General features: G+C 48.1%; 1 long non-coding RNA gene across 21 annotated transcripts; it reads right to left on the bottom strand.

Annotated features, from left to right (window-relative positions):
• Positions 1 to 16,134: 16,134 nt before the first annotated feature.
• Positions 16,135 to 24,632, bottom strand: LOC126991021 (uncharacterized). Of its 21 annotated transcripts, none has more exons than XR_007744996.1 (7): positions 24,200 to 24,632; positions 23,859 to 24,059; positions 23,615 to 23,693; positions 22,332 to 22,890; positions 18,295 to 18,355; positions 17,258 to 17,538; positions 16,135 to 16,399 (listed from the first exon to the last, which is right to left on the bottom strand). It is a non-coding gene; the product is annotated as an uncharacterized LOC126991021 (long non-coding RNA). The 21 variants fall into 21 exon arrangements; XR_007744982.1 differs by lacking the exon at positions 23,615 to 23,693 and adding an exon at positions 23,171 to 23,389; XR_007744987.1 differs by lacking the exon at positions 23,615 to 23,693 and adding an exon at positions 23,171 to 23,249.
• Between the last annotated feature and the right edge of the window lie 3,217 nt (positions 24,633 to 27,849).

Below are 27,849 nucleotides of genomic sequence, written 5' to 3'. Positions count from 1 at the left end.
GTCCTTTCATCTTCCTCCTCTTCCTCGTTCCTTCTCACGGCAACTCCTGGACCGTGGCACCGTGTAATGTATATGGGCGAACGGCAGCGGCGGCGGCGGCGGCGACGGGCGGGTAAACAGGGAGTGGTTAGCCCTTCAACGTGTAGCTCGCGAGGGGAGGGAGGCGTGGAGGCGTGGAGAGGCGGAGGCGGCGTGGCGTTAGCGTGGCAGCAACTAATTAAAAAAGTGGTGCTGGAGTGTGGCCGCAGGAGGAGGAGGAGGAGGAGGAGGAAGAGGAGGATGGGGGGAGCATATCATTTAACTAACAGCCAACTAACCAACACGAAGGAGAGAGAGAGAGAAGGAGAAGGAAGAGGAATAGGGAGAGAAAGGAGGCGAAGGGAGGGGTAAAGGGAGGTAGAGAAGGGGAGGTGAATAAAGGGAGAAAAGAGAGGGGAAAAGGGAGGGATAAAAGGAGGAAAAGAGGAGGAAGAAAAGAAGGATGGGGAGAAGGGAAGCTTATAACACAGGGAAGCACATCATCTAACTAACTAACAGCCAGGTAACCAACACTAGAGAGAGGGCGAGAGAGAGAGAGGGAGAGACAGAGAGGCTGAGGAGGGGAAAGGCAGGAGAGAAGGGAGACTAAGGAAGGGGGGAAGTAAGGGAGGGGCAGGCCTAAGGGAGCACTAATATAAGGTGTGCCATTAACCTTATGATTTATACCCTTACCGTGTTAAGGGGGTGTTGTCATACACACGGAAGTCGTCCTCATTCTCCTCCTCCTCCCCCTCCCATTACCGTCCTCCCCATTACCATTCCCTATTACCATTACCATAAGGGATTCCTCGCACACAATAGAGGTAATGTGTATGATTTTGGCGTTTATAGGAGTGAAATAAGAGAGGAGGGAAGGCATACGCTTGGCATTGATGATGGTTTAAAAGGTGATTACTTATATAGAGGAGAGAGAGAGAGAGAGAGAGAGAGAGAGAGAGAGAGAGAGAGAGAGAGAGAGAGAGAGAGAGGGAGAGGGAGACGAGACAGACAGACAGACAGCGACAGACAGAGACACACAGAAACCACAGACAGACAGACATACAGACAGACATAAGTGGTAAGCTATAAAAAAAGGGGGGAGAGAGAGAAGGTAGAGGAGAAAAAGAGGGCAGGAACAATTGAAATAGAAGAAAAGAACAGGAGGAGGAGGAGGAGGAGGAGGAGGAGGAAGAGGATGAGGAAGAGAAGGGCAAGAGAGGGAGGAGGGTAAAGTCGCAGGCAAAAGGGAACTGTAACATAGAGAAAGGTAGGCAAGGTAAGGCAAGGTAGGGTAGGTTAGGGTAAGAGGAAGGAAGGGAAGGAAAGGAAAGGCAGAACACAGTAGGAACAGGAGAAAGAAAGGGGCGTAAGTAGGGTAGGTACTGACACTGTGTTGGTACCTGGGATAGGCTGGGATTTGGACCATGAGGGAGAGAGAGAGGGAAGAGAGAGGGGGAAAGGGAGAAAGGGAGAGAGAATAACATATAAGGCATTGACTAGGGCACAGAGCAAAGGGATATAAAGAGAGAGAGGGACTCACCACCATGAAAAGACGTGGAAATAAAGGACTTGAAATAATGTGAAGGATCAGGAAGGAAAGTGGAAGGCAGATGAAAAAGGAAAGGTATAAAAAAATGATTGAAGTGTAACAGACAGACAGACAGACAGATAGATACACAGACAGATAGATAGCATGTAGTTCAGTCCAGGAAGATACAAGCAGGGGAATTACACACACATACAGACACACAGACACACACAACTTCCTCACCTCTCCTTTCCCCACCTAAAACTCCCTTCCCCTCTGACCCATCCAACCTCTCACCCTCTTCTCCCTCTCCTCCTTCCTCCCCCTTCTCCCCAACCAACATCTTCCTCCCCCTCTCTACCTATAACACCCACCCTTTCTTCCCCACCCAACTCCTTTCCCTCTCTTCCCTACCCATTTCCCTACCCTTTCCCCTGACAACCCCCTTCCACCCCCTCTCCCTCACCCAACCTCCTCCCCATCCCCCTCACTCTCTCTCTCCCCACCCTCTCCACCCCAAAAACCTATCATCTATTACCACACAATCGACACAGGGAGAAACAATAACCGATGCATCACGAGATAGAGACGTGGACAAGAGGGCCGAAGGAGACGCCGCCGCGGTGATGGACGGCGACGCGACGCGGACACGTACGCAGACAATTAGCGGACGGACGGACGGCGAAGGAGCACAAGAGGGAGATTAATACTTGTCGGTGTTCGCGCGGAGGGGAACAATGCCAGAGGAGGAGGAGGAGGAGGAGGTGGAGGAGGACGTGGGTATAGATTGTATCGAGAGGTGAGAGCTGGAGAGAGAGAGAGAGAGAGAGAGAGAGAGAGAGAGAGAGAGAGAGAGAGAGAGAGAGTGGGGGAGGTTATTTAACTTTCTCCTACCTTGCGAAATTCATCCAGGTTCTTATTTTTTCGGTTTTGTTTTATTTCCTTTTTGTAATTTCTTTTTTCTCTTTATTGTTTGCTCTCTTTATTTTCCTTCTGTTCCTTTTCTTGTAACTTTTCTGCTCATATTTTCTTTCCTCTCTTTTCCTTTCTCTCTCTCATTTCATCTCTTCTCTGCTCCTCTCTCTTTTCTTCCCGCTCTCCGTTTTCTCTCTCTATCTTTTTTGTTTTAATTTTGCTTCTCCTTACACTATTTTTTTTCTCTCTTCTCTCCTTCTCCCTCTCCTTTTATCCTCTCTCCTCTCTTCTTTCCTCATCTTCTCTTCCCTTACCTTTCATCTCTCATTTCCTCTCCTCTTCTCTTTTCTTTCCCTTCCTCTTTCCTCTCCTCTTTGCTTTCACTTCCTCTCCTTTTTCCTCTCCTTTCATCATCTCATCTCGTGTATCCTTATCTCTCTTGTCCTCACCTTTCCTCCCTCCCACTCCACCTCTCCCTCTCCCTCTCTCCCTCCTGTCCTCTCCTTTGCGGATTTCACTCTCTCTCCGTCTCAGGAAGTTCCCCTAACAGGCTGATCTTGGTGATAGAAGCGCATACCCGTGTGACCGAAGCTGGTGGTGGTGGTGGTGGTGAGGTGGGGGTGGTGAGGGTGGTGTGGGTGGTTGGGGGTTTGAATAGGTGGTGGTGGTTATGGTGGTGGTGATGGTGGTGATGGCGCTGCATAATGGTGCTTGGGAGCGGCGAGTAGCGAGCTTTTTTTGTACTCTTTTTGTTGCCCTTGAGCCGCATCCTTTAATGTAAAAAAAAAAAAAATAAATAAATAAATAATAATAATAATAATAATAATAATAATTATGTGTTTTTTGGTTTTTAGGTAGATGTTTATAAGAAAAAAAAAAGATCATAATAAATGGAAATTGCAAGCAGAGTGATTAGAAAATGAATGAGTAATGCTTTAAATCAGTGAAATGAATGGATGAATGAATGAATGAAGATGATAATGATGATGATGATGAGGTTAAAGAGATAATAATGATGTTTAAGAGAGGAAAAATATACAAAAAAAAAATAGATGGAAATAGGAAATAGACTAACCAGAAAATAGGTAATGTTTTAAATCCCTGAAATGAATAATGATGGTGATGATGATAGTGATGAATGAGATGTCGGTTCACAGAGGCAAATGAGTAAGCAAATGAGTGAGTGAGTGAATGAGTGAGTGACAGTAGGAGTGATAGTGACAGGTGATGGTGGTGGTGGAGGTGGCGGCGGCGGTGGTGTTGGTGGTGGTGGTGATGGTGATTGACTGACAGAAAGAAGTTGGTGGTGGGCGTGATGACTGACAGAGATGTGGAGATTGTGGTGATGACGGTGGTGGTGGTGGTGGAGGTGGTGGTGGTGGTGAGGTGGAGGAGAGGAAGTATGGGGGTAGGGGGAGATGGCACACACACACACACACACACACACACACACACACACACACACACACACACACAAGGAAAAGGTCAGGTTTTTAGTCTCCTTCAGGCTCCCCCGCAGGACTTTACCCTCCCTCTTCCTCTTCCTCCTTTTCCTCCTCCTCCTCCTCCTCCTCCTCCTCCTCTTCCGCTTCCTCAGACACCTGCAGATCACTTCCTTTCTCTCCTCTCCCTCTCGTTCTTTTTTCCTTCACTAAGTCACTATCTTCCAATCCATTTTTTTTTTATTCTTTTTTTCACTTCGCTTCTTCCTCGCTCCTTTTCCCCTTCCTTTCTCTTCCACAGGACCTCCTTATCAGTTTCTTTCTCTCTCCACCTTCTTCTTTCCTCCATTAAGTAACTATCTTCCAATCCTTATTTCTTCATCTCTTTTTCCTCTGCCTCCTCACTTCAAGTATACTCCCCTTTTTCTTCCTCCTCCTCCTCCTCCTTTTAGCCATAAGGTTGTATTTTAATAGATTTCGTCGCCCAAGTTCACATATTTGCCAAGGCTTTCGTATGAGTTCAGGGCATTTCCAGTAGTAGTTTTATATGACCCTGGTGGTAGTTTGACCCTTCTTTAGGAGCAGCGAGTAGCGGGCTTTTTTTTTTAATATTGTTTTCTTATTTTGTGTGCCCTTGAGCTGCCTCCTTTGTTGTAAAAAAAAAAAAAAATGAGCCTAAAGAAACACTCATTAGAACCCGATTGATCCCTTCTCTGACCTTTAGAAACAGTTGATGTGAGATGCCGAAGTGTCTTATGATTCCGGCCCTAGTCCCTCAAGCTTACTAATACTTCTTCTGACTCTTTTCCTCTTCTTTCCTCTTCATTACTCTCTATTTCCTTTGCCTCTCCTTCCATTGCCCTTCTTCTTCCAATACCTCCTTCCTTCGAGCCCTCACCTTTGCTGTCCTTCATCTTCCACCTTTGATTAGATAGTTAGTGTAATTTGTCACAAACAGCCTCGTAAGGGCCATCAGGTCTGCTATTGTTTGTTTTGCCTTTGTGTTCTTTGTGTTCCTTCCTCCTCCCCCCCTTTGCTTCCTCTTCCCTTCCTTGCCCTTCTCCAAATGCAATTCTACCTCCTCACCACTTCCTTCCCTCCCTGCATCTTTTCCTCAGGCACTTCCTCACCACCACCACCACCACCACCACTCTCCCTCATTCATTCCTTACACCCATGGTCCTCTCTCTCTCTCTCCCTCCCTTTCCCTCTCTCTTTTTCTCTCTCATTCTCTCCATCTCTCTGCGGTCAACCAGGCTATTGTTCCACACGCACACGCACACACACACACACACACACACACACACACACACACACACACACACACACACACACACACGAGAATGTCATTTATTTGCAACAATTAGTCTGACCGTCAGTGAATAATGAATGGATGCAGCCTTGGAGGGGGAAGGGGGGCGAGAGGCGGGGGGAGAGGTGGGGGGAGGGGGAGTATAGAATCCCCCCCTTCTCCTCCTCCTTCCTTCCTTCCTTCTCTCTCTCTCTCTCGCCCTCTCTCCTCCCCCACCCCTCCCCCCGTCACACACTCGCTCTGTTAAAGGTTACATATACCACACTTGTGAAGGAAAGAAAAGAGAAGAAAGGGAAAGGATTGTAATTATTGCTGGATGGAGGTTATGTGTGTGTGTTTCAGTGTCATTATTTATTATTTATTTATCTTTATTTATTTGCTTAGGTTGTGTAATTCTTCTTGTTTTTCTTCTTACTTTTGTTCTTGTTCTTTTTCTTCTTCTTCTTGTTCTTCTTATTCTTGCTCTTCTTGTTCTTGTTCTTCTTGTTCTCATTCCTTTCGTTCTTGTTCCTCTTATTCATATTCGTTTTTGTACTTCTTTTTCATCTTTTTCTTATAATCCTCTTCCTCATCACCTTCGTCACCACTATCACCACCACCACCACCAAAACCACTCTTATTTACCTCCCTCATCCTCGCCCTCACCAGCACTACCTGTAAATGGCATACTCGTGATAAGCACATCTTCCTAAGCCCCTATCAGTGAGGCCATTGTTCCTGGGTTTTTCTTCCACTCTCCCTCATTTTTACATTACCCCGGTCCCTGTGTTTGCCTCGGCACTGATACGAGCAGCTGAAGGAGGTGGGTGAGGCGAGTGATTGCGTATAGAGCGGCGTGTGTCGGACTGGCTGCTGTCAAGGAGGTGATTGTCTCGCTGGCACTGTGAAATGAGGGTGCCAGGATATAGTGCCAGGCTTTCTAATACTTCCTCTTCCCATTTTTTTTTACAGCTAAAGAAACAGCTCAAGGGCAGCAAAAAATGGTGTAAAAAAAAGCCCGCTAATCGCTGTTCCCACAAAGACAAAAGTAATGAGCGGCCAAAAGAGAGGTCAGTTTCGGGAGGAGAGGTGTCTCGAGGTGTCTTGTCCCCTCGTCCTCCCCTCTATCTCCCCTGCACCCCTTCCATTCCCCATCTCCCACCTACATCATCTTTTTCCCTCCCCTCAGCCTCCCTTCCTTACCCTTTTATTATCAGGGTTTATTATCAGGCGATGCTTTAGTTCTCTATATGCAGGAGCGGCGCTAGTGAATAGTTAGTTATTAGTTAGTTTATTGACGAATACTTACATATCGTCACTTTCGTAAACAAGTCATTATTTTCTACTTTTCAGGAAACAAAAATAGAACTGTCATCATCTCATTTGGCTTAAGTTTTAGACAGAAATTAAAAGGCCAATTCTAGAACACTCGAGCCTTGAATGACGAAGGCAACTATACAAAAATGGGCGTCACATGATGAAAAATTGATGTAGACAAAAACCTGGAAATCGCTGAAAAATGACTTAGGCGATTATCTTACGAGGGTGACGATATGTGATCTGATATTCGAAGTACAAAAGAATGAAAATCATAAACACAATTATTTTAATACAAACAACAATGTATTTTATCTATTATTTGTCCAAAGAATAAACTAAGATATCTTTCTCTGCAAGTAGAGGGTAACACATATAATCTAATTAAAAATGTTGAGCACTTCATGAATATAACCACAGAATTCACTGACATATGTGTCCTCATTCACTCTCGAGGCTGGTTCACGAATTGGTCAGTGGATGAGGATGCCAAGTATTAAGATAATTTATAAATTCATCCACTATTCCACGATCAGGGTAGTGGATGAGTTGAGCAAACGAAGCAGGATTCGTATGTGATGTAAATATGACATAGCAAGTTTCAAATGAAGGTTTGGTCAATTTATAATATTCCATGTTTCAGTTTAGCTCCTATTTCCTTTAACGCAAGAAGGAAAAAAAAAAAAAACATTCGTAGGAGCTTCTTTTATATACATGCTCACATTTTTCCCTTTCCCGTAACGTATCTCTCCTTCACCGTAAACATCAACAACCCAATGCTCAGGTAAACACACACTTCTATCAAAAAGCAAGGGCCGCAGCTTCATCCTTGAGGTGCAACATGAAAGCCCCGCCGCCTCTTTCTCCCGCAAATTGACGTCGGCTCGTGATAACACCAGCATCTTATCTCGTCGCCTCGATTCCTGGTACCAGTGATGTGATAAGCTGGTACTGGCGCTGGCGGTGATGGTGGTGGTGGTGGTGGTGATGGGGGTGGTAGGTGGTGATGGCGCCCTTCAGAAGCATTCCACCACCATGCATGCCGCTCAGATCTCCTCCTCCCTCTCCTCCTCCTCCTCCTCTTCCTCCTCCCCGCCTCCTCTTCCTGCTCACTGTTTTTCTATTCGTGACAAACTTGATGGAATTCGTTCTTAAACACCTGAAAGAGTTGATCGAATTGAGAGTCCATATCCGTGTCTTTGTGAGGGCATTCTTAAAGGGCAAACTTAACCATTCACGAGCTCGGTCAACCACATCATCGGGTCTCCTCCACCAGGTCGCCGCCGTTCGCGTCTACTAATTGAATTGCAACACCGTACAGGCAGTCATCGAGCCGCCCGTCATGACCCACCGCCCCGCCGCCGCCTCTCCCCGCAAGCCCGCTCACGTCAATACTCGGCCGGCCACAACGGGTCCTGCTAGCCGCCGCCCGTATTGTTTGTTGCCCCGAGTAAGTTCATAGGCTGATTGGCTACGAGGGGGAGGCAGGGAGGGGGGAAGAGGGCGGTGTAAAGGGTAGGTTAAGGGTTAGGTTGAGGTTGCAAGGTGATCAAGGGTCGTGAAGGGTCCAAAGGGGGAGAGAAGTTGGCCATGGGCTAGGTTGAGGCTGTAGGGTGATTAAAGTGGGCTAAGAGAACGTATGGAGAGAGATATACATTGACTAAGAGAAGGAAAGGGGACTGTGGAGAGGATAGATGTGGGATAGGTTAAGACGGTAGGCGATAAAGGGATAATGTATCGAGGAGGGAAAGGCGCTTAATGGTAAAGTTAAGGGAAGCATTGGGAAAAGAAGGTGGGAATAGGATAGGAACATATCGAAGGTGGATGAGTTTGAGCATAAAGGAAATGTTGGACACTGTTAGGAGACGAAAGAACTAAAAGAAAAGAGACAATTATAAAGAGGCATCGAAGTGGCGAGTTTTTAAAGGAAAAAACAAGCTAAGAGAAGAAAAAATATACTGAAGGCGGATGAAGTTTGAGCATCGACGAACACTTATTGAGAAACGAAGGAACTGAAGCGGGAGAAACAATGATTAAAAAAGAGATAGAGGCATCAAATGGGCGAGTTCTTAAGGGAAAATATAAGCTAAGAGACGTGCAATAGATAAAGTTGAAGGGGATTAATGGCCATAACGACAGCGTGTTTCTTGCTGGCGGTGATTAACGTTCCGAGCGGCCGGCGATGCGTGGGCCCGTGTGTTTTTCCTCATTATTATTATTATTGAATCTCGGCGGCGGTGGAGCGAGAACAAAAGAAATTCCGCCTCTTTATTGCGCTCAAGGTGTCCAGGTAAACAGCGCTGTCGAGGCGAGTTGGGATGATGAACTTGTTATAGGCGCAGAAAGTGTCTTGAAGCTGAACCGTTTTGTTGGGTGCAAGAGAACGATGGATAGGTCAGGTGAGGTTGGTTTGAAGTCCGTTTTCGTGAGTATTGGTTTGAAAGCGTCTCTGTAACAATGATATATAGGCAGTTAGAGTTGATACAGTTGTTTGACGCACAGGAGACACGAAAGCTGTACCATTTGGGCGTGTAGAAGTAGAGAACAAAATACCCTTGCAACAGGAGTGAACTAAATCTTTGACAATCGAGAAAACGAACCCAAAGAAGAACGAAACAGACACTGAAAAACAAACTGCAGAACTGAGAGAGGAGAGAACTCAAAACCCAAAGCTCTGCCAAGGAACAAGAGCGAACCAGATCCAGAAAATTAAGATCAATGAGACGAACCCAAAGGAAAACGAAGAAAAGACTCGCAAAAAAATCTATATAAAGAAGTGAGAGACAAAAAGGACTCAAAATACCGATAATTCAAGGACCGAAAATACGACACAAGGAACGAATGAAAAGGCAAACAGGCAAAAGCCAAAGCAGGAGGAAGGAAGGACGGAAGGAAGGAAGGAAGAAAGGAAGGAATAACTACACAGGAACCGGAATTATCAGAGAAATACCGTTAGTTTCTCACCGTCTGGTTTTGGCTCCCTCTATGCAAGCGTCCCCTGGCCCTAGTACATCACCCTTGAATTAGAAAGGTACATCGCTGGGGCTCCGTCTTGCTTTGGTCTCCCCTTGCAAGCTCTGTGGGACCCCTAACCCTTACCTGCACCGCTCCTGGCTCTCTCTCTCTCTCTGTTTCCCTTCGTCCCCATTGCAAGCGTGCCCTTCCCTAGTACTACATCACTCTTGAATTAGAAAGGTATATTGCTGGGGCTCAGGATTGCTTTGGTCCCCCCTCGCAAGCATCGTGGAACCGTTTTAACCTTGCCTGCACCGCGCTTGGCTCTGTCTCTGTTTCCCTTCGTCCCCTTGCAAGCGTTCTGGGGTCTCTTCTAACTGCCTCGTCGTCGGTTGTGCGTCCGTTCGGGGTCCCACACTCAGGAACAAAGGGACAAGAAACGAGGGAGAGCTGGAAATCGTGTGAGGAGACTGCATTCCCGGCTTAGAGAGGGAGGACCAAGAGGGTGGTTTGCATTCTACATGTTTAGGAATACTACTATGTGCTTTCTCTCTCCCTCTCTCTCTCACACACACACACTCTCCTTGTACCTATCTATCCTTTTCTCTCTCTACAAGCAGGGCATTCTTTCACCTTCCCCGACCTGACTAAGTGACCTAACTGACCTCACTGACCCTCTTAATAACCACCACTCACACCGACACTTCAGTTCGTAACACAAGAACCTCCCAACCTCTTATTGCTCTCCTTAATACATGCAGCGGCCGTTTAATGACTACCAATTACCACGAGGGGAAACTATATCAGTAACAGCCATTATTACGTACGGAGGAGACACGGGCGGGCGGGAGGCGGCGCAGTAGAGGCAATAACAATAGAAATATACGAACACTAATACAGGAGTCGGGGCGGAGATTACGGTTATCAAGGTGTATGCAAGGTTGTTGGATGCTGGGAGCTGCCTGGGAGATGAAGGGAGAAGGAGAGGGTAGAGGAGGGTAGACGCAGACTCAGCCCTCCCTTCTCTCTCCTTCTCTCCTTCTTTCTCCTCTTCTGGCATTACCTCGTTATCAAGTGGCAATCGGATGGTGGTAAGGCTGCATCTGTGGGTCATAAGGACTCTGGGATTTCTCATGGGGCGGTTGGTTGGAGGTTAGTGTTCCTCCTCCTTCCTCCTCCTCCTCCTCGTCCTCGTCTTCTGCATCGCCTCTCAGTACCGCTATTCACCGCAGATACAACCACTGTCATCGTCGCAAGAAAAACCTATATAACTGTTTCTTTTTTTCCGTTCCTTTTCTCGCCCTCACACCTCGTTTTTACGGCCCTTCAATCAGCTGTGTTGTAGGGGCGCGAGAGGTGCGTGAAGGAGCCAGGTACAGACGCCGGGCACAGACAAGGGCGCTCACTGTGGCAGACGTAACGAGCACGCCTCTGTCTTGAAGTTTATGTGGACAGATGCGCTTGCTGACAATATCCCTTCACTGCCGCCCTCTCCGTCTCCGCCCTGTCCTCGCCCTGTTCTCGCCCTGTTTCACATACATCTCTCTCCCTGCCTCCCATCTCTTTCTCCCCCAATATACGAGGTACTAATCTTTTCACTGCGGGTTTTTCAATTCTCCGTGTGTCTTTTTATTGATTTAGACGAAGAAAAATGGAAGGAGGGAAGGATGGAAGGAAGGAAGGGTTGATTGTAACGAATGCAGGGAGAGAGAGGAGAGAGGGAAAGGGATGGAAGGAGGAGGTGGTGATGGGGTGATAGTGATTGTGGTGTATTTAGTGTGGTGGTGATGGTGATAATGGTGGTGGTGGTACAGATATGTGGTGGTGGGATGTATAGATGGTGTAGGATAGAGTGATGGCAGGAGGATGCAGGATGGTGGTATGGGTGGGAGGGTGATAATGGTGAATTTGATGTTGATTTATTGGTTTTAAAGGGAGGCAATGTGACAGTTCCCTTTCCCTCGTCCTCCACCTCCTCCTCCTCCTCCTCCTCCTCCTCCTCTTCTTCTTCCTTCCTCTCTCAGGCTGTTAACTGTTAAGAAAGAGCACTGATAATCCCTCTAACAATGGAGGAATTATGTAAAACCGACACACACACACACACACACACACACACACACACACACACACACACACACACACACACACACACACACACACACACACACAACGCTACTGGAATGTGTCTGAAAGATTTTAAAAGGACTTGATAAGGAATAATATTTTTCTTTTTTTTATTTCGTCGTTGCAAAAGTATTATCAGGAGGTTTTATTATTGTATTTTTGTATATTAATGTTGCGTACTAAGATAAGCATTACTAAACAGATGTACAGGGGAAGGATGAAGCAGACAGACTGGTTATGATAAGAAATGTGTGTTTTGTATAAAGAGAAACATTCGTATATGCTTATTTTTTTAATTTATTTTTCATTTATTTATTTATACTTATTTTTTTTTTTGTGTGTGTGTGTGTGTTCGTGTGTAAAAACAAATACGTTATGTGCTAGGGTTAAATATACTTTCAATCAGACAAACAGACAGACAGATAGACAGACAGGCAGAGAGATAGCCAGCCAGCCAGACAGACGCGCACTGCGCAGTGTTGTCCATGCAGGAGCAGTAAGTAGCGGGCTTTTTTTTTCATTATTGTTTTCTTTTCTTTTTTACGCCTTTGCAACAGTTCTCCTCTGCTGTAAAAAAAATGTAAAGTACCAAAGAGTAAAAATACTGAGAGAAAATATGAAAGAAAGAATCAATGCCCTTTGTGTTCTGTTTACATGGTCCGCCTCGTTTTATATACTATACTAGCAATCTTCTTTTCCTCCTATTTTCCCCTCCTCTTCTTGCTCGTCCTTCTCCCATACCCTACTCATATTTTTCTTCGGATACATCAGCTCTTATTCTTTTACTGCATTATCTTCTTTCACATTGTCCTTTCTTACTCCTTTTTCCTTCGTCTACCTCTTTTAACACTCTTCCCTTCTACTTCTCCGTCCCCTTTTTTTTTTAATTATCTTCCTTTTATCCACACACCTCCCTTTTCTTCTTCCAATTTTCTTCCTTTTCATCATCCTCTTATTCTTGCTTTCCCCTTTCTTCCGCCCTTTCATCTTCATCATCATCTTGTTTATCTCTCCTCTCCTTCTTCTCCTCCTCCTCCATCATCTCATTAATCCTCTTCTTTCTTCTTTCTCCTCTTTCTACACATCATCTCTTCACCTCCTTTTTCTTCTTCATTATCATCTTCTTTTTGTTTTATCTCCTTTCTTCCTCTAATTCGTCATCTTTATCATCATCTTCTTGTCTACGTTTCCTCTGCTCCTCCTCCTCCTCCTCCATCCCTCCTATCTCCATCACACACATCCTTACCTCGCCTCACCTCACCTCACCTCACCTATACCTCACCGGGACAGAGGAATAAAAAGAAGAAAAAAACGTAAAGATCAATATTTTGGGAGGCTGCAGGGGGCGGGATGGGGGCAAAGGGGGCTGGATTGGGGCTGAGGGGTCTGGGGCTAATAGGACCAGGGCGGCACGTATGGTCTTGGCAGGGCAGAGAAAGGCGGGGACTTAGTGGTGGGGAGACCATCTGTGTGTGTGTTGAGAGAGAGAGAGAGAGAAGAGAGAGAAGAAGAGACAGAATGATAGCAAGAGAAAAGAGAAGAGAAAAAAGAAAAGAAAGGTAAAAGAGGAGAGAAAGAGTAGATAGCCCCTCTCCCTCTTTTCCCCCTCCCCCCACCCTCCTCCCCTCCTCTCTCTCTTGTTATCTAAGACCCAAACAAGGAGCTCTTCACTTAAGCATTTTTCCTTAGCTTGAATCTCTCTCTTTCCAGCAACCTTCCCTCTCCCCTTCCTCCTCCTCCTCCCCTCTCTCCCTATCTTTTACCTGCCTCACTTACCTGGATGAAACGAGTAATTAGTGAGTCAGGTAGAGTTGACACGCTGGTCACGAGATGCATTAATGTTACGCTGTTGGTCTACATGTCTGTCTGTTGTCTGAATATATGTCTGAAATGTAGCCTGTCTGTGTATATATGTTTGTTTGTCTTTCTGTCTGTCTGTCTGTCTGTCTGTTTTAAAAGGCTTCTGAAAAATGGTCTAATACATGTTTGGGTTGAATGGTCTCTCACGCACCTTTGTTACCTGTATATGGACTCACGTAATTACCCCTACACACAGGTACACACACACACACACACACACACACACACACACACACACACACACACACACACACACACACACACACACACACACACACACACACACACACACACACACACACACACACACACACACACACAGGTACACACACACACACACACACACACACACACACACACACACACAGTTACACACACACACACACACACACACACACACACACACACACACACACACACACACAGGTACACACACACACACACACACGCAGGGATGGTTAGAGGGGCAAGATAGAGTCATTATAAAAAAGATAAAATATATATACAAAAAAGGCTTCCATCACTCAGGTGAGGGTGCTTTTTTTCTCTCTCTCTCTCTCTCTCTCTCTCTCTCTCTCTCTCTCTCTCTCTCTCTCTCTCTCTCTCTCTCTCTCTCTCTCTCTCTCTCTCTCTCTCTCTCTCTCTCTCTCTCTCTCTCTCTCTCTCTCTCTCTCTCTCTCTCTCTCTCTCTCTCTCTCTCTCTCTCTCTCCTCTCTCTCTCTCTCTCTCTCTCTCTCTCTCTCTCTCTCTCTCTCTCTCTCTCTCACGCATCAATTTCCGCCTTCTCCACCAGCATCCACCGTCCCCACACCACCACCACCACCGCCGCCTTCACTCCACCTCACCTTCAAATAAACATTACCATCCTACTTCACACAACCTTCTGATCAAAGGTTTTCCCTACAATTTATAATTCATCTGTGTCTTCAGCTGCTTATCTTTCAGTATCGCCACCTGCGTCTCGAGGGTGAGCGCTAGTCCCACGGCCGAGCGCCCTGCCGAGACCTCCAGTTCTCCCCACGAGCAGATCCAGCCTGAGGTGGAGGCGTCGCGTCTGCTTCCCGTCCGTCCTGCAGCTGAGACACAACTTCGATGGGAAGTCTGAGGGTTATGTGGTCCCAGTGACCTCTGTAACTTTCTGCGGCATTTGACCACGCGCAGATAGGGGCTTCACGGGCACCCGATACGTTCTCGTCTCTGACACACGCACGATGAAGGGCCTGGGGCGTCCCAGTGACACTGTGTGCTGCGGCATTTCTTTCAGATTCACGCGTAGATACTCTGAAGCTCACGGGGGCACTGACATGCTCTGTCTCTGCAAGACTCCCTGATGGTTTCGACACCACCAGCGTTACTCCCCATCGCTGGCACATTATGACACCACCAGCGTTACTCCCCATCGCTGGCACACCGACTATGACAACAGCAGCGTTGCTCCCCATCGCTGGCACACCGATTATGACACCACCAGCGTAACACCCCATCGCTGGCACACCGATTATGACACCACCAGCGTTACTCCCCATCGCTGGCACACCGATTATGACACCACCAGCGTTACTCCCCATCGCTGGCACACCGATTATGACACCACCAGCGTTACTCCCCATCGCTGGCACACCGATTATGACATCGTCAGCGTTGCCCCCACATCGCTGGCTCACCGACTATGACATCGTCAGCGTTGCCCCCACATCGCTGGCTCACCGACTATGACATCGTCAGCGTTGCTTCACATCGCTGGCTCACCGACTATGACATCGTCAGCGTTGCTTCACATCGCTGGCTCAGCGACTATGACATCGTCAGCGTTGCCCCCACATCGCTGGCTCAGCGACTATGACATCGTCGGCGTTGCTTCACATCGCTGGCTCACCAAACTATGACATCGTCAACGATATTTCTTCACATGCCCAGTACGCTGGATCACTTCGACTATGACATCGTCAGCGTTGTTTCATCGCTGGCTCATTAACGCACACAAACACCCCTGACTACAGACTCGCTGGCTCAGACGACTATGACATCGTCAACGTTTCAACCATGCCCAGTACACTGGCTCACCGACTATGAACAGTCAGCGTTGTGATACTAGTCGGTTACTCATTACCCTGACTACAGACTCATCGTACAGAGGGAATTTTCAGCCATGCCCATCACTTCGCTGGCTCTTGACAGCAGCGGTGTTTGTATACCGAAGTCGTCGACTAATCTAACACACACACACCCTGACTTACAGACATCGTCAGCGGAATTTCTCAACCATGCCCAGTACACTGGATCACTTCGAGTCGCTCTTCTGAACAGTAGCGGTGTTTGTGATACTCGAAGTCGGTTACTCATTAACGCACACACAAACACCCCTGACTACAGACTCCTGGTACAGACGACCACAGACAGGGTCCACTTTAACGGAATTTCTCAACCATGCCCAGTACACTGGGATCACTTCGGAGTCGTTCTTCTGAACAGTAGCGGTGTTTGTGATACTCGAAGTCGGTTACTCATTAACGCACACACAAACACCCCTGACTACAGACTCCTCGTACAGAGGGAATTTCTCAACCATGCCCAGTACACTGGGATCACTTCGGAGTCGCTCTTCTGAACAGTAGCGGTGTTTGTGATACTCAGTCGGTTACTCATTAACGCACACACAAACACCCCTGACTACAGACTCCTCGTCCACTTTAACGGAATTTCTCAACCATGCCCAGTACACTGGGATCACTTCGGAGTCGTTCTTCTGAACAGTAGCGGTGTTTGTGATACTCGAAGTCGGTTACTCATTAACGCACACACAAACACCCCTGACTACAGACTCCTCGTACAGAGGGAATTTCTCAACCATGCCCAGTACACTGGGATCACTTCGGAGTCGCTCTTCTGAACAGTAGCGGTGTTTGTGATACTCGAAGTCGGTTACTCATTAACGCACACACAAACACCCTGACTACAGACTCCTGGTACAGACAGAATTTCTCAACCATGCCCAGTACACTGGGATCACTTCGGAGTCGCTCTTCTGAACAGTAGCGGGGTTTGTGTTACTCGAAGTCGGTTACTCATTAACGCACACAAACACCCTGACTACAGACTCCTGGTACAGACAGAATTTCTCAACCATGCCCAGTACACTGGGATCACTTCGGAGTCGCTCTTCTGAACAGTAGCGGTGTTTGTGATACTCGAAGTCGGTTACTCATTAACGCACACACAAACACCCTGACTACAGACTCCTGGTACAGACGACCACAGAATTTCTCAACCATGCCCAGTACACTGGGATCACTTCGAGTCGCTCTTCTGAACAGTAGCGGGGTTTGTGATACTCGAAGTCGGTTACTCATTAACGCACACACAAACACCCTGACTACAGACTCCTCGTACAGACGACCACAGAAAAGCACCAGTTTAACGATTTCTCAACCATGCCCAGTACACTGGGATCACCTCGGAGTCGCTCTTCTGAACAGTAGCGGTGTTTGTGATACTCGAAGTCGGTTACTCATTAACGCACAAACAAACACACCTGACTACAGACTCCTCGTACAGAGGGAATTTTCAACCATGCCCAGTACACTGGGATCACTCGAGTCGCTCTTCTGAACAGTAGCGGTGTTTGTGATACTCGAAGTCGGTTACTCATTAACGCACACACAAACACACCTGACTACAGACTCCTCGTACAGAGGGAATTTCTCAACCATGCCCAGTACACTGGGATCACTTCGGAGTCGCTCTTCTGAAAAGTAGCGGTGTTTGTGATACTCGAAGTCGGTTACTCATTAACGCACACACAAACACCCTGACTACAGACTCCTCGTACAGAGGGAATTTCTCAACCATGCCCAGTACACTGGGATCACTTCGGAGTCGCTCTTCTGAACAGTAGCGGTGTTTGTGATACTCGAAGTCGGTTACTCATTAACGCACACACAAACACCCCTGACTACAGACTCCTCGTACAGAGGGAATTTCTCAACCATGCCCAGTACACTGGGATCACTTCGGAGTCGCTCTTCTGAACAGTAGCGGTGTTTGTGATACTCGAAGTCGGTTACTCATTAACGCACACACAAACACCCCTGACTACAGACTCCTCGTACAGAGGAATTTCTCAACCATGCCCAGTACACTGGGATCATTTCGAGTCGCTCTTCTGAACAGTAGCGGTGTTTGTGATACTCAGTCGGTTACTCATTAACGCACACACAAACACCCCTGACTACAGACTCCTGGTACAGACTGACTACAGACAAGGTCCACGTACAGAGGGAATTTCTCAACCATGCCCAGTACACTGGGATCACTTCGGAGTCGTTCTTCTGAACAGTAGCGGGGTTTGTGATACTCGAAGTCGGTTACTCATTAACGCACACACAAACACCCTGACTACAGACTCGTCCAGAGGGAATTTCTCAACCATGCCCAGTACACTGTGATCACTTCGGAGTCGCTCTTCTGAACAGTTGCGGTGTTTGTGATACTCGAAGTCGGTTACTCATTAACGCACACACAAACACCCTGACTACAGACTCCTGGTACAGAGAATTTCTCAACCATGCCCAGTACACTGGGATCACTTCGGAGTCGCTCTTCCGAACCGTAGCGGGGTTTGTGTTTCTCGAAGTCGGTTACTCATTAACGCACACACAAACACCCCTGACTACAGACTCCTGGTACAGACGACCACAGAAAAGCACCAGTTTAACGAAAGCACCAGTACTTAACGACTCAACCATGCCCAGTACACTGGGATCACCTCGGAGTCGCTCTTCTGAACAGTAGCGGTGTTTGTGATACTCGAAGTCGGTTACTCACTAACGCACACACAAACACACCTGACTACAGACTCCTCGTACAGAGGGAATTTCTCAACCATGCCCAGTACACTGGGATCACCTCGGAGTCGCTCTTCTGAACAGTAGCGGTGTTTGTGATACTCGAAGTCGGTTACTCATTAACGCACACACAAACACACCTGACTACAGACTCCTCGTACAGAGGGAATTTCTCAACCATGCCCAGTACACTGGGATCACTTCGGAGTCGCTCTTCTGAACAGTAGCGGTGTTTGTGATACTCGAAGTCGGTTACTCATTAACGCACACACAAACACCGCTGACTACAGACTCCTCGTACAGACGACCACAGACCACAGACAAAGACCACTTCCCCCTGCCACTCCTTCACCAGGCCAGCGGGTGACTACCCAGCCCAAGGCCCTGGCTGAAGGGGCTGGTGAGGGAGGATTAGAAGCAACAGTATGGCGTCTGGGATTGCATTTCTTACATTTCTTACATTACTTAAAACCGTTTCATGTATCAGTAATTTGACCTGCAGGTATTTTTTAAAGGAAGGTTTGAGGGCGTTATGCGGTACTGGATACTTGCCGTGTGCGTTCCAATTCCACAACAACGCTTATCTCGTCTTCCTTTGTCCTTCGTCGCCAATCTCACCACTCGAACTTTTCAAATAATGTCACTGAAGATGTCGAGCTCTCTCTCCTTTCCCTCTTCCTCCTCCTCCTCCTTCTCCTCCTCCAATTACGCTTCCTCTCTCTCTCAACCTCTACCACAACATCTACCGCGTTCCTCTTCCTCTTCCTCCTCCTCCTCCTCCTTCTCCTCTTCCTCATCCAGATTACCGCAGCCCACGTAGCGACGATCTAATTCCAGCGAAGGAGATGGAAATGGCAGCTTAGAGGCGGCAAACCTTGAAATACTGGGTGACGGTGTGGCGTGTTCTTCCCCCGCCACCACCCCCACCGCCGCCACAAGGTAATGCCAACTACAGAACAATAAAAAAACAATAATAATAAGAAGAATTAGGAGAAGAAAAGGAAGAATAAGAAGAAAAAGAATATCAGCAATAAAAACAGCAGTGACAACAACGACAACAACAGCAACAACAACAACAACAACAACAACAACAACAACAACAACAACAACAACAACAACAACGACAACAAGAACAAGAAACAACAAAAGACATGTCCTGGTTTTCCCTTCATCGTCTCTTCTGATTTTTTTTTGTCTGTTTTAAATTCTTCTTTTCTTTCTTCTATTTTTCTCGGTATACTTTGGTTGGTTTTCAACTTTTTTTCTTTTATTTTCGCTGTTTCTGCTTTTCGTTTCGTTTCTTTCTTATTCGTTTTGCATTCTTTTTTATTTATTTTTATGCTGATTCTGGTCCTATTTGCATCTCCTGCTACACACACACACACACACACACACACACACACACACTACCATGGCCAATTACCTGCAACACCGCAGTTTACGCGGCTGCAACTTTCCCTTTCCTCCTCCTCCTCGTCCTGATCCTCCTCCTCCTCCTCCACCTCCTCCTCCTCCTCCTTCTCCACCTCCTCCTCCTCCTCCGTACATACGCCGGGGACAAAGCAATGTTACACTCGCTTAGACTTCTTCCCTCCTTCCCTCCCTCCTACACCTCTCCTCCTCTCATCTGCCAGTTCTTTAGTCTTTTCTTTCTCCCTCCCTCCCTCCTCTCCTTTAGCAGTGATTCTTCGTCCTCGCCTCTTCTTTCACTCTAAATCCTTTCTCCCTTCCTCTCAATCTCCCTCCTTTCCTCCTTCTCTCCCTCCCATCTCTCATTTCCCAGTGGTTTTTCCTCATCCTCCTCTCACTCTCATTGCTTTCTTCCTTCCTTCCTCCCTGACGTCCCTCCCTACGGTTCCCTCACACACCTGCTCCTCACACACCTGTCCTGGTTAGTTAGTTACCTCTTTGCTACCTGGCTGGTTGCTGCTTTGAAATTTAAGATGCCATAAGTTAACGTCGCCAAAACGAGGAAGTTTGTTATTATTTTTTCTTCTTCTTTCGCTCTTTCTTTGTAGTTTGTATGAGGGTTTCTCTCTCTCTCTCTCTCTCTCACGCATCAATTTCCGCCTTCTCCACCAGCATCCACCGTCCCCACACAACCACCACCACCACCGCCGCCTTCACTCCACCTCACCTTCAAATAAACATTACCATCCTACTTCACACAACCTTCTGATCAAAGGTTTTCCTACAATTTATAATTCATCTGTGTCTTCAGCTGCTTATCTTTTCAGTATCGCCACCTGCGTCTCGAGGGTGAGCGCCAGTCCCACGGCCGACCGCCTCGCCGAGACCTCCAGTTCTCCCCACGAGCAGATCCAGCCTGAGGTGGAGGCGTCGCGTCTGCTTCCCGTCCGTCCCGCAGCTGAGACACGCACGATGAAGGGTCTTGTAAGGCGTGGTCCCAGTGACTCCCGTGTGCTTTCTGCGGCATTTTGACTACGCGTAGATACTTGAAGCTCACGGGGCACTCCGATATTGCTCTGTCTAAGCCCTCTGCAAGACTCCCTGATGGTTTCGACACCACCAGCGTTACTCCCCATCGCTGGCACACCGATTATGACACCACCAGCGTTACTCCCCATCGCTGGCACACCGATTATGACACCACCAGCGTTACTCCCCATCGCTGGCACACCGATTATGACACCACCAGCGTTACTCCCCATCGCTGGCACACCGATTATGACACCACCAGCGGTAGTCCCCAACCCTGGCACCGATTATGACACCACCAGCGTTACTCCCCATCGCTGGCACACCGATTATGACACCACCAGCGTTACTCCCCATCGCTGGCACACCGATTATGACACCACCAGCGTTACTCCCCATCGCTGGCACACCGATTATGACACCACCAGCGTTACTCCCCATCGCTGGCACACCGATTATGACACCACCAGCGTTACTCCCCATCGCTGGCTCACCGACTATGACATCGTCAGCGTTATTCCCCCATCGCTGGCTCACCGACTATGACATCGTCAGCGTTGCCCCCCCATCGCTGGCTCACCGACTATGACATCGTCAGCGTTGCCCCCACATCGCTGGCTCACCGACTATGACATCGTCAGCGTTGCCCCCACATCGCTGGCTCACCGACTATGACATCGTCAGCGTTGCCCCCACATCGCTGGCTCACCGACTATGACATAGTCAGCGTTGCTTCACATCGCTGGCTCACCGACTATGACATCAACGGCGTAGTTCCAATATCGCCGGTTCACCAAACTTGACACCTTAACGATATTTCTCAACCATGCCCAGTACACTGGGATCACTTCGGAGTCGCTCTTCTGAACAGTAGCGGTGTTTGTGATACTCGAAGTCGGTTACTCATTAACGCACACACAAACACCCCTGACTACAGACTCCTGGTACAGACGACCATAGACAAGGTCCACTTTAACGGAATTTCTCAACCATGCCCAGTACACTGGGATCACTTCGGAGTCGCTCTTCTGAACAGTAGCGGGGTTTGTGATACTCGAAGTCGGTTACTCATTAACGCACACACAAACACCCCTGACTACAGACTCCTCGTACAGAGGGAATTTCTCAACCATGCCCAGTACACTGGGATCACTTCGGAGTCGCTCTTCTGAACAGTAGCGGTGTTTGTGATACTCGAAGTCGGTTACTCATTAACGCACACACAAACACCCCTGACTACAGACTCCTCGTACAGAGGGAATTTCTCAACCATGCCCAGTACACTGGGATCACTTCGGAGTCGCTCTTCTGAACAGTAGCGGTGTTTGTGATACTAGAAGTCGGTTACTCATTAACGCACACACAAACACCCCTGACTACAGACTCCTGGTACAGACGACCACAGACAAGGTCCACTTTAACGGAATTTCTCAACCATGCCCAGTACACTGGGATCACTTCGGAGTCGCTCTTCTGAACAGTAGCGGTGTTTGTGATACTCGAAGTCGGTTACTCATTAACGCACACACAAATACCCCTGACTACAGACTCCTCGTACAGAGGGAATTTCTCAACCATGCCCAGTACACTGGGATCACTTCGGAGTCGCTCTTCTGAACAGTAGCGGTGTTTGTGATACTCGAAGTCGGTTACTCATTAACGCACACACAAACACCCTGACTACAGACTCCTGGTACAGACAGAATTTCTCAACCATGCCCAGTACACTGGGATCACTTCGGAGTCGCTCTTCCGAACCGTAGCGGGGTTTGTGTTTCTCGAAGTCGGTTACTCATTAACGCACACACAAACACCCCTGACTACAGACTCCTCGTACAGAGGGAATTTCTCAACCATGCCCAGTACACTGGGATCACCTCGGAGTCGCTCTTCTGAACAGTAGCGGTGTTTGTGATACTCGAAGTCGGTTACTCATTAACGCACACACAAACACACCTGACTACAGACTCCTCGTACAGAGGGAATTTCTCAACCATGCCCAGTACACTGGGATCACCTCGGAGTCGCTCTTCTGAATAGTAGCGGTGTTTGTGATACTCGAAGTCGGTTACTCATTAACGCACACACAAACACACCTGACTACAGACTCCTCGTACAGAGGGAATTTCTCAACCATGCCCAGTACACTGGGATCACCTCGGAGTCGCTCTTCTGAACAGTAGCTGTGTTTGTGATACTCGAAGTCGGTTACTCATTAACGCACACACAAACACACCTGACTACAGACTCCTCGTACAGAGGGAATTTCTCAACCATGCCCAGTACACTGGGATCACTTCGGACTCGCTCTTCTGAACCGTAGCGGTGTTTGTGATACTCGAAGTCGGTTACTCATTAACGCACACACAAACACCCCTGACTACAGACTCTTCGTACAGAGGGAATTTCTCAACCATGCCCAGTACACTGGGATCACTTCGGAGTCGCTCTTCTGAACAGTAGCGGTGTTTGTGATACTCGAAGTCGGTTACTCATTAACGCACACACAAACACCCCTGACTACAGACTCCTCGTACAGACGGAATTTCTCAACCATGCCCAGTACACTGGGATCACTTCGGAGTCGTTCTTCTGAACAGTAGCGGTGTTTGTGATACTCGAAGTCGGTTACTCATTAACGCACACACAAACACCCCTGACTACAGACTCCTTGTACAGACGACCATAGACAAGGTCCACTTTAACGGAATTTCTCAACCATGCCCAGTACACTGGGATCACTTCGGAGTCGCTCTTCCGAACCGTAGCGGGGTTTGTGTTTCTCGAAGTCGGTTACTCATTAACGCACACTCAAACACCCTGACTACAGACTCCTGGTACAGACAGAATTTCTCAACCATGCCCAGTACACTGGGATCACTTCGGAGTCGCTCTTCCGAACCGTAGCGGGTTTTGTGTTTCTCGAAGTCGGTTACTCATTAACGCACACACAAACACCCCTGACTACAGACTCCTGGTACAGACGACCACAGAAAAGCACCAGTTTAACGATACTTCTCAACCATGCCCAGTACACTGGGATCACCTCGGAGTCGCTCTTCTGAACAGTAGCTGTGTTTGTGATACTCGAAGTCGGTTACTCATTAACGCACACACAAACACACCTGACTACAGACTCCTCGTACAGAGGGAATTTCTCAACCATGCCCAGTACACTGGGATCACCTCGGAGTCGCTCTTCTGAACAGCAGCGGTGTTTGTGATACTCGAAGTCGGTTACTCATTAACGCACACACAAACACACCTGACTACAGACTCCTCGTACAGAGGGAATTTCTCAACCATGCCCAGTACACTGGGATCACCTCGGAGTCGCTCTTCTGAACAGTAGCGGTGTTTTTGATACTCGAAGTCGGTTACTCATTAACGCACACACAAACACACCTGACTACAGACTCCTCGTACAGAGGGAATTTCTCAACCATGCCCAGTACACTGGGATCACTTCGGAGTCGCTCTTCTGAACAGTAGCGGTGTTTGTGATACTCGAAGTCGGTTACTCATTAACGCACACACAAACACCACTGACTACAGACTCCTAGTACAGAGGGAATTTCTCAACCATGCCCAGTACACTGGGATCACTTCGGAGTCGCTCTTCTGAACAGTAGCGGTGTTTGTGATACTCGAAGTCGGTTACTCATTAACGCACACACAAACACCGCTGACTACAGGCTCCTCGTACAGACGACCACAGACCACAGACAAAGACCACTTCCCCCTGCCACTCCTTCACCAGGCCAGCGGGTGACTACCCAGCCCAAGGCCCTGGCTGAAGGGGCTGGTGAGGGAGGATTAGAAGCAACAGTATGGCGTCTGGGATTGCATTTCTTACATTTCTTACATTACTTAAAACCGTTTCATGTATCAGTAATTTGACCTGCAGGTATTTTTTAAAGGAAGGTTTGAGGGCGTTATGCGGTACTGGATGCTTGCCGTGTGCGTTCCAATTCCACAACAACGCTTATCTCGTCTTCCTTTGTCCTTCGTCGCCAATCTCACCACTCGAACTTTTCAAATAATGTCACTGAAGATGTCGAGCTCGAAAATCTCCTATGTAACCAACGGTGCATATAAACATATACACCTATATTTTGTGATGACTCAGTATGTGTGGCCGAACTCTGTGTGTGTTTCCTTAATTTTCCTCTATTTCCTTTATTTAGGGTTTAGACTTTTGACTTTCACTTTTCTCTGTTCTTCAATATCAGTAATTATTTTTTTCCTTTTCCTTTTTTTTTCCTTCTTTACTTTCCCTTTTCTTCCCTTTTTTCCCTTTCCCCTTTTTCTTTCCCTTTTCATGTTTTTTTGTTGTTTGTATCTTTTTTTTATTTGAGAGAGAGAGAGAGAGAGAGAGAGAGAGAGAGAGAGAGAGAGAGAGAGAGAGAGAGAAGCGAATTCCCAGCCATCTATATAATTAAATTCGTACACGTCTTCATTTATGCCCCCTCCCCCCTCCCTTCCTCCTCCCCCCCTCCCCCCTTCCTCCTCCCCCCCTCCCCCCCTCCCCCTTCCTCCTCCCCCCTTCCTCCTCCCCCCCTCCCCCCTCCCCCCTTCCTCCTCCCCTCTCCCCCCTTCCTCCTACCCTCTTCCCCCTTCCTCTTACACCCCTCCCCCCTTCCTCTCCACTCCCCCCCCTCCTCCTCCCTCTTCCCTCTTCCCTCCTGTCCCTCCCTCCTTTCCCCCTCCCCTCTTCCTCCTCCTCCCTCCCCTACCTCCTCACTCTTCTCTCCTGTCCCCTCCCTCCTCTTCCCCCCCTGTCACTCATATAGGAATGCACTCGTAATCAAACACACACACACACACACACACACACACACACACACACACACACACACACACACGCACACGCACATTCATACTGTTCTCTTTTTCTTTCCTTTTCATGCATTCATTCACTCATTCATTCATTTCTTGCTTCATTTGTTTGTTTGTTTATTTCATCCTTTAAATCATTCTATATACATCTTCCTTCTATTTTGTTATTTCTTTTATTTGTCTTTTTTTTTTCCTTACATCTTCTTTCCTTTACCTTTCCTCGACAGGCAGACAACCTCTCCCCCACTCACACTGCCTTCCCCCACCCATACAACCCCACACACAACACCCCACCCTTCATCAACCCCCAAACTCCCACCTAACCCCTTCCAAACCCCTCCACTCCAACCTCCACCTCTCCTCCCTTCTCCTACTCTTAATGAGCTCCTCGCCCCGGCCCTTCACCTGTGCCAGACAACCTCACCTGAGCGCCGCATATCTGGGGCTCGATTTTTACCTGTTTACGTGAAGGTTTGATCCCGCGGCTGATTTCCCGGCAATATTTCGTACCATAATGAGAACGTCAGGCCTGTCAGCAGAATGAGGAGGAAGAGGAGGAGGAGGAGGAGGAGGAGGAGGAGGAGGAGGAGGAGGAGGAGGTGATGGTTAAGTAGCAGCAGTAGGAGGTATAGAGGTGGAGATTGTTGTTTTAAAGGTGGTAGGTTAAGGAGATGGAAGAGGAGGAGGAGGAGGAGGAGGAGGAGGAGGAGGCGGAGAAAAAGGAAGAGAAGGAGGAGGAGGAGGAGGAGGAGAAGGAGGAGAAGGAGTCTTGTAGGTAAATATTGTCCTTATGCAACAATGATGGCGTATGTGTGTGCGTACGTGTGTTGGGGGGGGGGGGGGGAGGGAGTGCATTCTCCTCGTCTAAAGGTGTTTGTGATTAGCCAGGTAACCATAACCATAATCATAAATAACGAAACATCCGCTTAAAAGCCTAACATTTTTTGCATTGCGTTATTTGTACCTATTTCTTATTAACGTTAACATCTAGATAACCGTCCTAAGCTACCGTGGTATAATATAAGGCAAAAGCGTTAAACTGTTCTTCTTTTATCTTCTAATGCATTTGCCTTCTTCAACGTTACTCCTTCTTGGCTAAAACTGGAGTGATGATACTCAAAATATGTTATCGAGTTCAAAATCCTATCACTGTGTCGGAAGCGTTTTACCTCTCCTTGTAACCCCTGCTCGGTGGATACACGGTGTTAAGAACTCTAGATTAAGGCGACGGAGCTCAAAAATAACGCAAGGGAGCTCAGTGTACAAGGCAACAGAGCTTATAATTCCCTCATTGTGCTCTATTACGCGTTTTGCTCCGTCGTTAGCCCTGCGCGGCGGAGCATGAGCGGTGAGCGGCCTGCCTCCACGGTTTGTTGACACGGGAGATGCGCCGAGTTGAGCCCCGCCGCCTCCCGAGTGTGCGGCGCCGTGGAGCGTGGCCGCGGCGCCTCCCTCGTCCCCCTCAGCAGCAGCACGGGTGATTTAGGTGTCAGCCCGCCGCCAACACACGTCAGCGGGGGGGCGTGGCGCTGCTCCCACGCCCACCGCCCCTCCATCAGGCAGGCGTTTGTTCCTCGCAGCAAATAGCCCCAGAAAGAGACAGGGAGGAAGAGGAAGAAGAGGAGGGTGCGTGAAGGGCATGGAAGGGGAGGGATCGAAAGGGAAGGGAAATTTTCCGATCACGGTAAACCTTCCTTCCGTGTCTCTCCCCTTCCCCTTCTCCCCCCTTACCCTACGCCCCCTTCCCCTTCCCTCTACTACCCCCCTTACCTCTCTCCGTAACTGTACAAAATGTATGACGCCTTTTTTTTATATTTTTTCCCCTTCACGTGAGGGTAAGTGAAAGCCTTTGCCCTTTTTTTTTCCCTCCCTCAACCCCTCCATCCCTTCATCCCTTCCTTCCTTCCTTCCCACTCTCTCCCATCCCTTCGAACTCTTTACCACCACAATAGGTTCATTTCGCCCGCGCAATACCTGGGAAAGACGCCCCTAACTGTACCGAGGGGGCTTGCCTACTCAAAACCAACTCCCTTTCTCTTACGCCTTCCAACCTATTCAAAAATTCCCACGAGTATGGTCCGGCGCCTCACTCTCGACTCTGGACCACGCTTCGATACCCTGGACATACGGGTGACTCTCTAGACCCTTCCTTTACGCCTCTCTACTCCTCCTCCTCCTCCTCCTCCGGTACTGCGTTTGCCAGGTCTGCCCCAAATATGAAGACAGATGCCCCGCGGAGGTTTTGGGGGAGTGTCGGAAACGGATTGCCGGGTATTA

This window comes from Eriocheir sinensis, unplaced genomic scaffold, assembly GCF_024679095.1.
Source record: "Eriocheir sinensis breed Jianghai 21 unplaced genomic scaffold, ASM2467909v1 Scaffold23, whole genome shotgun sequence".
Classification (NCBI taxonomy): Eukaryota; Metazoa; Arthropoda; class Malacostraca; order Decapoda; family Varunidae; genus Eriocheir; species Eriocheir sinensis.
The sequence above is the reverse complement of the archived record's forward strand: the minus strand, read 5'-3'. Positions and strand labels throughout refer to the sequence as shown.